Genomic DNA, 11,135 nt, shown 5'->3' with positions numbered 1-11,135 from the left:
AGTTGCCAGGGGAAGGGAACCTCAATCCATCCCACTCCTACCAGTTTGATGCCAGTGCCAGCAATAGATGCCCAGAGCCTGGAGAGGGATCACAGGTCAGCAGGAGAGCACCTGAAGAGCAGCACAAAGGAATTCCAGCCACTCCAACCAGTAAGTCAGCTTCATCAGGGCCTTTTTTTTTTTTTTACATGACCTTCTAATGTTTTTAAAGAGGGTGTCAGGACAGAACTGGGAAGTCAGTTCTGGGTAGCTTTTCAAAACAATGCAAAAAGTCAGTCTGTCTGACCAGATAATTGCTCTGATCATGTTTATACTCAGCTCTTTACGTAGAGCAAAGAATCTGAGGGTGAGGACAGCTCTTAGATGTACACATCTAAGATGTATATACATTTAAGATAGTAGCATGTTTCTCTTTTCAGTCTCCAAGTAAATAGATGGCTTTAATCTCAGAGATAGCACTTAGTCTCCATCGATTATAAAAAGCATTTAGATGGATTTTATAGCACAGATATCTAAATGTGAATGAGATAATCCCCTCCTGCATTCTCTGTAAAGCAGATGTTGCTTTTTAAAAAAAATTTGTTTCTAATTTAACAAAAAAAGCTACTTCTAATCATAAATTCAGACAACAGTAGGGCTAGTTTAAGTAAGGTCAAAAGATGGAAAAATGTCAACAATGAAGGTCAAGGTCAAAAAATGAAAACAAAAATATTACTCCATAGACTAAGCAATACCTTTGTTGTAGCTATATTTCTAATTGATACCTAAATACTATCTAAAATACCATAGCTGCAAATGAAGTTACATACATTGTAGGCAGCTTAGCACCACACAATCACTCACTCACTCCCCCCCCGGTGAGATGTGGGAGAGAATCAGAAGGGTAGAAGTGTGAAGACTCATGGATTGACATAAAGACAGTTTAATAGGTAAAGCAAAAGCTGCGTGCACAAGCAAAGCAAAATAAGGAATGCATTCACGACTTCCCATCATCACAAAGACGTTTAGCCCTTTCCAGGAAAGCAGGGCTTCATCACGCGCAATGGTTACTTAGGAACACAGATGCCATAACCCCAAACATCCTCCCCTTCCTCCCTCTTTCCCCCAGCTTTTATTGTTGAGCACGATGTCATATAGTGTTGGATATCCCTTTGGTCAGTTGGGGTCAGCTGTCCCAGCTGTGTCCCCTCCTAGCTTCTTGTGCACCCTCAGCCTACATGCTGCAGGGGCAGTGTGAGAAGCAGAAAAGGCCTTGACGCTGTATAAGCACTGCTCAGCAATAGCTAAAACATCAGTGTGTTATCAACACAGTTTTCATCACAAATCCAAAACATGGCAACATACTGGCTGCTATGAAGAAAATTAGCTCTATCCCAGCCAAAAGCAGTACACTTTGGTGGGCTAACCTTAGCTAAGGGCCAAACTCCCATACAGCTGCTCACTCACTCCCCCTTCTTGACAGGACAGGGGAAGAAAATAGCATGAGAAAGCTTGTGGGTCAAGGTAAAGACAGGGAGATTGCTTACCAATTACTGTTGCAGGCAAAACAAACTCAACTGGAGAAAATTAATTTAAATTATCGCCAATTAAAATAGATTTGGGTAGTGAGAAACAAAGACAAACATTAAAACACCTTTCCCATGGTTAACTTTACTCCTTCACTCCAGACTCCTGTGCCTCCACCTGGAGCAGGGCAGAGGGAATGGCGGGGGTGGGGTGGGGCTGTGGCCAGAACATAGAAATTTCTCTTTGATGCTCCTTCCCTCTCGCACTTTTCCCCAGTTCTGTTGTGGGCTCTTCCCACGAGCTGCAGTCCCTCAGGAAAAAATCTGCTCCAACATGGGCTCCTCTCCACAGGCTGCAGTTCCTGTCAGGAAAATCTCCTCCAGCTTGGGCTCTCCATGGGCCACATTTCCCTCAGGGAATATCTATCTTCTCTAGCGTGGCTACTTCATGGGCTGCTAGTGGATATCTGCCCCACTGTCAGCTCTTCCACAGGCTGCAGGGGAATCTCTGCTCTGTCACCTGAAGAACCTCCTCCCCTTCTTCCTTCACTGACCTTGCTGTTCTCTCTGTTGTTTCTCCTTTTGTTTCCTCCTCCTCTCTGTCCAGCCTTTTTTGCCCTTTCTTTAAGATCTTACTACAGAGGTGCCCCCAGCATTGCTGATTGGCCCAGCCTTGGACAGTGGTGGGTCCATTTTGGAGGCAGCTGGAACTGGCTCTGTCCGACACAGGGGCAGCCCCTGGTCTCTTCTCATAGAGGTCACCCCTGCAGCCTCCCTGCTGCCAAAACCTTTCTGTGTAAACCCAATACAGTAGCTTTTTACAGCAATACCATATATTTATGTGTGAGCACATCAATTTTTGTAGTGATAGCTATACTCCTGCAATCATAGTTAAAAGTTTATGCAGAGAAATAAATAAAAAACTCTAAGAATGGATAAAAAGTAATCAGAAATAGTAACAAAACATCACTGCCCTGGTTTCGGCTGGGACAGTTAACTCTCTTCTTCGTAGCTGGTACAGTGCTGTGTTTTGGATTTAGTGTGAGAATGATGTTGATAACACTCTGATGTTTTAGTTGTTGCTAAGTAGCGCTTATCTTAAGCCAAGGACTTTTCAGTTTCCCATGCTCTGCCAGCAAGCAGGTGTGCAAGAAGCTGGGAGGGAGCACAGCCAGGACAGCTGACCTGAACTAGCCAAAGGGATATTCCATACCACGGAATATCATGCCCAGTATATAAACAGGGGGGAGTTGGCTGGGAGGTGCGGATTGCGGCTCTGGCATCGGTCAGAGGGTGGTGAGCAATTGCATTGTGCATCACTTGTCTTTTCTTGGGTATTATTTATTTTTTTTGTTGTATTCCTTTTCATTACAATTATTATTATTATTATTAGTTAGTGGTGTATTTTATTTTTACTTTCGTTATTAAACTGTTCTTATCTCAACCCATGAGTTTTACTTTTTTTTCTTTCCTCCTCCCCACCCCACTGGGAGGGGGGAGGGAGAAGCGGCTGTGTGGTGCTTAGTTGCTGGCTGGGGTTAAACCACGACAGTCACTAAAAGCAATGTCTCCAGCTCCCTTTACAGTTAATGAAGAAAGAAAGGCAGTCCTACCGTACAGTTAATCTCATCCTAAGATAGACCATCACATTTGATGAGAGAGGTGGTGTGCTAGAATTATTTATTTCTCTGCACAGACTCTAAGCGGAGAACTGACAAAGATCGCTGTGTTGGAGATGTCTCAAGTTTTGTGTTTTCGTGCTAGCTACACAAGTCTTCCAGTAAACTGTGGGGTAGATGTGAAAGTCAGTTTAAGAATCCTTATATGTTGCCTGCCTGCTAAGTCAAGATTTCCAAAACCTCCAATGGGGTTTGCATTCTTCATTTCCATTATAGTGCAGAAACCATGGAAATTACCTACATAGCTATAAACATCTTAGAAGATGGTCATCTCAAGACGGGGAAGGATTATCTTATTTTTGGACATCTAACTTTTCCAGTTTCTGAGCTATGTGTGTAGGTTCCTTTTATGTTCAATAGCAAGGTGTAAGCAACTGCAGAGAGCACTTCATCCTTTGCTTTGGTTAATATTCAAAACAGGTAGTAGGATTCATTGTCTAGAGGTGTTTATTTTTCTCTACTTACTATAGAGAGAGTCTCAAAGTTAGGTCATTAAATCTTAGTTCTTGCTTATCTGCCTTTAAGTGATTTGAATCCCCCTTTTGCACAAGACTGAGGGAAAAAAGGGGATTTTGATGCTTTGTCTGAAATTTTCCATTGGAGTTACATGCTCATTGTGCCTGAAATTTGGATGCTTTCTCCCTGAAAACCTTTGATAATATTTTCACCAAACATTTCATAAGTTCTTTCTGTCCTGCCCCCTCCAGATTCCATCTTCTCCAACCCCAAATCATGTCAGTGAATTAAGTACAGTCATCTCTTCTCAGGCTGCTCAAGGTGAATGGCTAGCTTCTTCCTGGAAGACTTAAGGACAGCAACCAAATCAGTAGTGTTTGCTGACATTCTCTTTTTACAAAGGGGGTTTAGACACCATGTTTCCAGTTGAAATGTGTACCCAGATCATTGGGACTTTTTAAAAACATCTCAAATATCACAAATTAAGTAGAATAGAGTCTGCCATGGAAAGCACTCCTCCCTCCCAGCCCCTCACAGCATACCTCAGTATTGCTCATCAGGAAGGTAGTGATCAACAGAAAAGGTAGGGATCAGTAAGGTGTCCAGTTCCCCCTACTGACCACATGTATCAGAACAGCACGAGGGATTAACTGAAGCATTTATTAAAGAGTTATTGCTGGATTGCTTCATGGGTCGTGGACCTGTAGATTAATGTGATTTTTTTTTTTTTTTTAATGAACAGGATTCCCCAAATCGGGGATGTCATTATCTAAATCTCTTAGATTCCCTTGAAAATCCTAGAAGTGCTTTCAGAGTAATTTTTATTGCAAACAAACCAGTAGTAAAAGCAGTAGGCTGAAGTTTGATGCCACTGAATCCAGCCAGCAGTTTTGGCTTCTGTAATTCAAGAGTTCAATGGAAATAAGAAGGGCGTTCGATGGAAATAAGAAGGGCTTTCAATGGAAATAAGGAGAGCATTCAATGGAAATAAAGAGGGTGTTCAATGGAAATAAGGAGAGCTAGAGTCCTCCCTCTCTTCAAATTTTGGTGGTAATGGAAAATTTAACTCTCTTAAGCCCCTCTGAAAATCCCACCCTGTGTAGCCTTGATTTCCATAAATGACTTTTCATTTGGGGTTTCTGCTGTATGGAGTTTCTTCCTCATCATACTGAGACACTTAAAATCAGAAGTCACTTTTGAAAATTTTGGGGGTGAAGGTATTCAAAAACTCATTATTTATGAATAACATTATTTATTTAATGGAATTTTCAATTTGGTGTCTGAATAAAAGGGTGAAAATAATTGCTATTATTTTCTTGCTATTGTGTTACAAATTACATTGTACTTTGCATTTTCAACAAAACTTTAATGATGATGATGCATCAGCATTAGGTGTTGCATATTCCTCTTACCATTGGCTTCATGAGAACCAGGATGGCATTAATCTATTCACTTGGAAGAAATGTGTGTTTCTTAGGCACAGTTCTTCTCAACATGAGCTTGTAATCTTAAATCAGTCAGATAAATTGCTTGGTATTAAATATCTATTTCTTTAACTGTGAAAACAGTCAAGTCAGCTCCCTGACATGTGTACACTATAAATGACAAAAACTAGCTGAGGTAAGTCCCACCTCACATTATGGTCCATCAGTGACAGAGATCTGAGTATAATGTCATTACTTCTGCCGTTATTGACAAACTGAATTACTTCACAGATGATGTAAGCAAACTGAGTCCTTATTGTTTTACACGGTTAAATAAATAAAGCCATTTTCCTGGGAAGCACGACCTCAGCATGCATAGCAGTTTCTTGGGAAGACAAATGCCATAACCACAGATGTCCTTATATCCTCTCCTTTTCCCCCAGCTTTTATTGCTGAGCATGATGTAATATGGTATGGAATATCCCTTTGGCTGGTTTGGGTCAGCTGTCCCACTTTCTTCATCATAAGCATTTAATTAAGGTTATTCACCTTGACTAGTTTTGCCATGATCTATTCTAAAGAGAGAGACTGGCTCAGGGTTAGACATACCTGTTGTAGAATATATATTAGATGATTGATAAATCTCACCATTTTTGCCTACAAGAGTTTAAGGATTACATTCAGGTGTCTGAACGTTAGACATCTACAATGTAGGTGTTACAAACTGAGCTAGCTGCCTAGACAATCTGTATAGGCAAAGGAGAGAAGATGCATTAGCAGATCGCAATTTATTTGACCTACTTTAAACATCTACCTCAGGTGGTGATGTAGTTCACCCTAGAAATGCCTGTTTCTAAATGAACTTGAAAGCATGTACCTACATTGTGGATATTTTAAGTCAGAGGAATCCTGTTCTGTGTGTTTTGATTTTTTTTCCCCTGTGACAGTAAAAATTAACGGAACCTTTAACACTTCGGGGAAGAAAAGCATGTCTGACAAATATTTAAGGAGATGAATTCTCCCAAAAGTAATTTGTAAAAGTTTTGATTACAGTATGGTGATGGGTTTAAAATAATAAGAAAGCTACTGTTTAAGACAAAAAAAGTGGCATTGGGAAGGAAAAAGCAGGCAGGCTTTTGCTAATGACCTCATCCAACAGAATGGTGATTAAACTTCAGGACAAACAAGGAACAAGCTGATTCTTCAGTTCTTCAGATCTCATTGATCCCATCTAACTTCAGCTATCCCAGAATTAAGAATCTAGGTGACAAGAATACTCTAGATTCCATCTAGGTGGGATGGGAAATAACAGACACCTCCGGATTGCCTTCCCATCTGAATATATTTATAAAATAGCTTATATGTATCACCTCTTTAACACACCTCTCTCTCTCCATTGATTGCAGAGGGAGTCCAGTTCACCTGTTCAAAGGCCAATGTTGTATATGGATAAAGAGGTGAATACAATCTTCTAGTTCCTCAATTACACATCCTTTATGAATGATTAGCAGAAGACAAGTTGATATACAGTAATCTGGGAGAAGTAAATAGATTTATCTGACCTGAAACACAGGACAGAAGACTTTCAGGAGCCTAAACACACTTAATGGTATTGTCCACACCATTTTACATGTCTTAGAATACCCAAGAAAACCAGACATAGCTGGTAAGTATAACATAGGACTAATGGTATATCTGTGCACTTCTGGAATGGCAAAATATAGATTCCACATCCTAGGTAATAGCCCTACATTCCCTAAGCAGTCAACAGAGGGACAGAGTCACTTACAGGCAACAATTAATCCCATCTTAAAATAGACTTCTGCATTTCTCCAAGTGAACTGCCTTCACTGGGTATATAAGCTTACATGATTATCCATATTTAGGTGTATATACTGGAGGACTATCAACATGCTCTATACATGATAATTCTATTAGGAGCAACATAAAGATCACTAATGGTGGCCAGCATTTGAAGGAAGAAATCTTACCCATCTTATCACAGATTGACAAAATTCTCATAAATATCATGAGGAATCAGCAAAGGGGAACCTATGCATGATCAAGCATTCAGAATTCCTCTTAAAGTATCTTACCACTAATATAGCTTAAGCTACAAAAGGCAAATGGCTATAACTTTTTTATTGTTTGCAGCTGATTTCATCACCTTTGATAATGGAAAAACCCATCTAATCACTCATTCCTTATGCAATTCTCCTCTAACACCTTCCTGTTAGTTTAATTCATAGCCTAACTTCTGAGCATTTTACACATAACACTGTATAAATGCCTTGAAGAAATTCTTGCAAATAATTTATCTTTTGAATTATTGTTTACATAAATCTATACTATCAATATATTCTGGCTTACTGGTTAGGATGAATCAATAACACAGGCTGATTTTGCCTGTTGATTTGTTACTGGGACCTTCTGGTTTTGACTCTATGAATGTGACTATTGTAACATAACTAAAAGGTAGCTTAGCTTGAATAAAGCCCCAATCAAGCAAGAAATTATGTGTGTCCAGACACCATCTATTACAGTATTTTTTATAAACCACACACATATTTCTCAAAACACCTAAAATACATTATGCTGGTCCCAGTAGAGAAAAAGAAGTATGACTTTTTCTGTCTAATTCTCCATACAATCATTGATCTGACCATTTGCTTACCTTCTCTGGATGGAAAAATCCACTGTTTCTCAAAAGACATTGCCAACCAGTGAGACAGAGGAAGAGGAATAGTGCTTCTGGTTCGATAGACACTTTTTTATGAAATGTAGGTCAAAACAGGGGAAAAAAAGAAGCACAGTTATGTCTGAGAAGGCAATGAAACACGGACAAGCACAACAGTGGACTGTCCAACAAAGTCAGGGAGAACACGAATGAAAGATACGGCAAGGAAAAAAACCACTGGGGTAAAAAAAGCAGACAGTGTCTCCCTTCACTAACACATCCTCTTATCTTGACTAAGATAACAAAATAGGAAATAAGCAACACAACAAATGTCACAATGATGAGCAGTTCCCCATTAGAGACCATCAGCAGTTCAATTAAATAAGTCAGTGCGGACCAGTTTGATGACTTGTGGAAAGTCACAGAAGAAATTATCTAGCAAACTGAGACCACAAAAGGCAAAGGGAAGAAGCAGCCCAATCTGTACAACAGTGACACAATCCTCCTAGCCATGATCCTACTGCCAACCATACACACACTTCTTGGTTCATGATAGTGCAGTACCTCAAGGGTTCATAGATAGCCACATATCAGTCAGCAGCCATCATGAGAAGCAGAAAGACTTGAGCACCACCCAACAAATGGAAGAACATTTCAAGGATAGAGTCACTGAATGAGATAGTCTTGTGTTGGAAAAGAAGACCTGACAACAACACAGGAGTATTGACAGATGAATGACTGATATCTATGAAACTCAAGTTTGCTAGAAAGAAGCACTTAGCACTATGGAGCCGACGGTCTTTGTTCACTATAATGATGATGGTTGCATTTCCCATCCATGTTTCTACATAGATGATGAAGAAGACAATGTAAAGCAATTGCTGAATACCAACTTTCTGAGTGAATTCCAGGAGAGCAAATTCAGTCACAGTGATTGTGATATTCTGGTCCTCCATTACTTCAGTTCTAAATACACCCATAGAGGCAACAGCATTCAAAACAGGCTGAAAAATGCCACGTGGACTGACTAGGTAGAAGTTGTCTCCAGCACCATGATGTCTTCTGACTTAAATGTGAAAAATTCTTTGTGCTGCCTCTGTAATCTGGTAAGGACAGCACAGGTAGGAGTTTTCTAATTATAGTTATCTAAGCAATAAATTCCAGTTTCTGAACTAGTTATCTAAGCCCATTTAAGGTTCATTGAGAGTTATACCTCTTTATCATTATCAATCATAGGGATGTATTTCCCTCTGAAGTATCATTTTCTTCCACTGAACATACAGATATCTGAGGGTGTCTACCACTTACCACTTATCTTTAATGTAAGTCAAAGTAGATGTGTTCCACTTCAGGTTCATACTTAGGTAAAGTGTCTACAGGGAACAGAGGAGAAGCTCTTAGGTTGAAGCAGAATAGAGAAGTGTTAAGGTATCTTCCACTCGGCTCTACCATGTACTTCCTACTGTCTCGATTCCATTCCATTTGATTTACAGTTGTAGGCACCTGAGAAAGGTTTTGAATTATCCTTTAGAACATGAACGATGCTGCCTACTCCAGAAGGTAATCCAATGACCTTATAATCTCTTCCTTTGGAAGGCATTATCATCTCACTCACTGCCTAATGAGGAAAGAGAGAGAGAGAGATTATCTCCTAAGTGACGATTAATTTGTTTGAACTTGAAGTGAAAGATATAAAAATAAAATGTCTATCATCTCAGCTAGTCAGGCTGATACACCCACTTAACTGCCTAGGGACATTTCAGATGCACTGGTGTACCCAAGACATCTATACAGGGCTGGCAAATGTGTTGCAGAATGCATAGGAGACAGGTGCCCCTTGAAACAGCAACTCAAATAGCACAAGACACCTGTGTATGGGCAGCTGAACTCTGATCCAAGATTCTTCTGGAGAGCAATTAATTTCCTCCCAGTCTAGATGCCACAAATAGATTCAGTTCAGTCTCACCCTAGGAGTGCCTATATCTGTCTAAGAAGAGAAAAGGAAGCCTAGGATGACTAGCTCAAATGGAGATGCCTGTACTGTGGACATCCCAAGTTAAATGAATAGAATCCAGCTCTTCCATTTACTTTGGACACTCAGCTTGGGAAGGAGTGAACTACCCTCTGCAGATTCCCGCATCTCTACACTATCCAAGAAGCCCACAAAGCTACCTTTTAGACCTTGAAGCCCACAAAGCTACCTTTTAGACCTTGAAGCCCAACATTTTGATATAGATGTAAAAATGTGAACTAAAGGCATCCTTACCTGGCTGAATTAATTACGTTTGTCAAAGCCACTGTCTGTAAACCACTGAGGATGTAGTTGGGAAGTACCACCTTGGGAACGCTGAAGAAAAACAGAACAGATTCCAAAAGAAGTAGCAGCTGGGAACTCACCTCTTAGCTATAAAATCATACACTGTGGTACTGAGCTCAATCTGGTTCTTGAACATGCCAAAGCTTTCTTGGGCCTATTGCCGTTTGGGGATTCTGTCCCCTTATGAATAATTAAAAAGTGTTTTGTGTCTGTTATCCATATATTACTGAACAGCACTCTTTTTTTTTTTCATTTTTTTTTTGATCCAGATAAGTAAAGAAAATGAAATGTAACTTCAATAAACAGATGTTTCTAGGAACCCAGTAAGGACACAGAAGGGTGATGAGAACTTTTGTCCATCCTCCAAAAACACTTCCAGAATTCCTGGGTTGTGTTTCAAGCAATGTCATGTAAAATCTGGCTCAGACATTTATGCTAGGTGAAAGAGTTGGAACAGCTCAATAATATGACTGTTTAAGTCTATATGATGATAGTGGGATTCATATTACCTACCTTTACACAGAGTAAGCATATCCATCTGGCTTAGTTGTTTAGACTCCCTTTACCGGGTTTCTCCTCCAGCACGGACTCAGGACTCCTCAGCTATGCTAGTATATTAAATGGTGACAATGAGCTCTCCTGTACATCACTGGCTATACAAGTAAGTGATCAGAACTCTCCTGTCAAGCTTTTTCTCTGACAAGCAACACTGCCCCAGACTAATTGTTCAGGAGTTAGCACAGGCCAGCGATAAGTCCCAAAAGGCATTAGTACTCTACTTAGAAAGTAATAGTTTAGTTATATGGATCTGATCAGACCATGCCAGCTGGCCTTAGTTGGGGAACACTTCTGGTGACTACTTAGTTTATCATTATATACATAGCTCTAGTTCAAATCATCCTGGAACAGAAAGAGTCCCTGCAAAGTTGCATTCATCGCTTTCATCACTGTCTTATTTTTATTCTCTTTTAAGCTAAAAACCATGAATCCCACTATTTAGGGAAGGAAGTCTCATGGTAGTTGAAAAGCTGTGTCTCTTCAGCAGCTCATCCTCTCTGGGACTTTCTTGTTCTTTTA

The 11,135-nt window shown here is 40.0% G+C and overlaps 1 pseudogene; it reads right to left on the bottom strand.

Moving 5' to 3' along the window:
• Window positions 1-6,811: 6,811 nt before the first annotated feature.
• LOC127026720 (olfactory receptor 4D1-like) lies at window positions 6,812-10,194 on the bottom strand (annotated as a pseudogene).
• Between the last annotated feature and the right edge of the window lie 941 nt (window positions 10,195-11,135).

Source organism: Gymnogyps californianus, chromosome 28, assembly GCF_018139145.2.
Source record: "Gymnogyps californianus isolate 813 chromosome 28, ASM1813914v2, whole genome shotgun sequence".
NCBI classification, from domain to species: Eukaryota; Metazoa; Chordata; class Aves; order Accipitriformes; family Cathartidae; genus Gymnogyps; species Gymnogyps californianus.
This window is presented reverse-complemented; position numbering and strand designations above follow the sequence as displayed.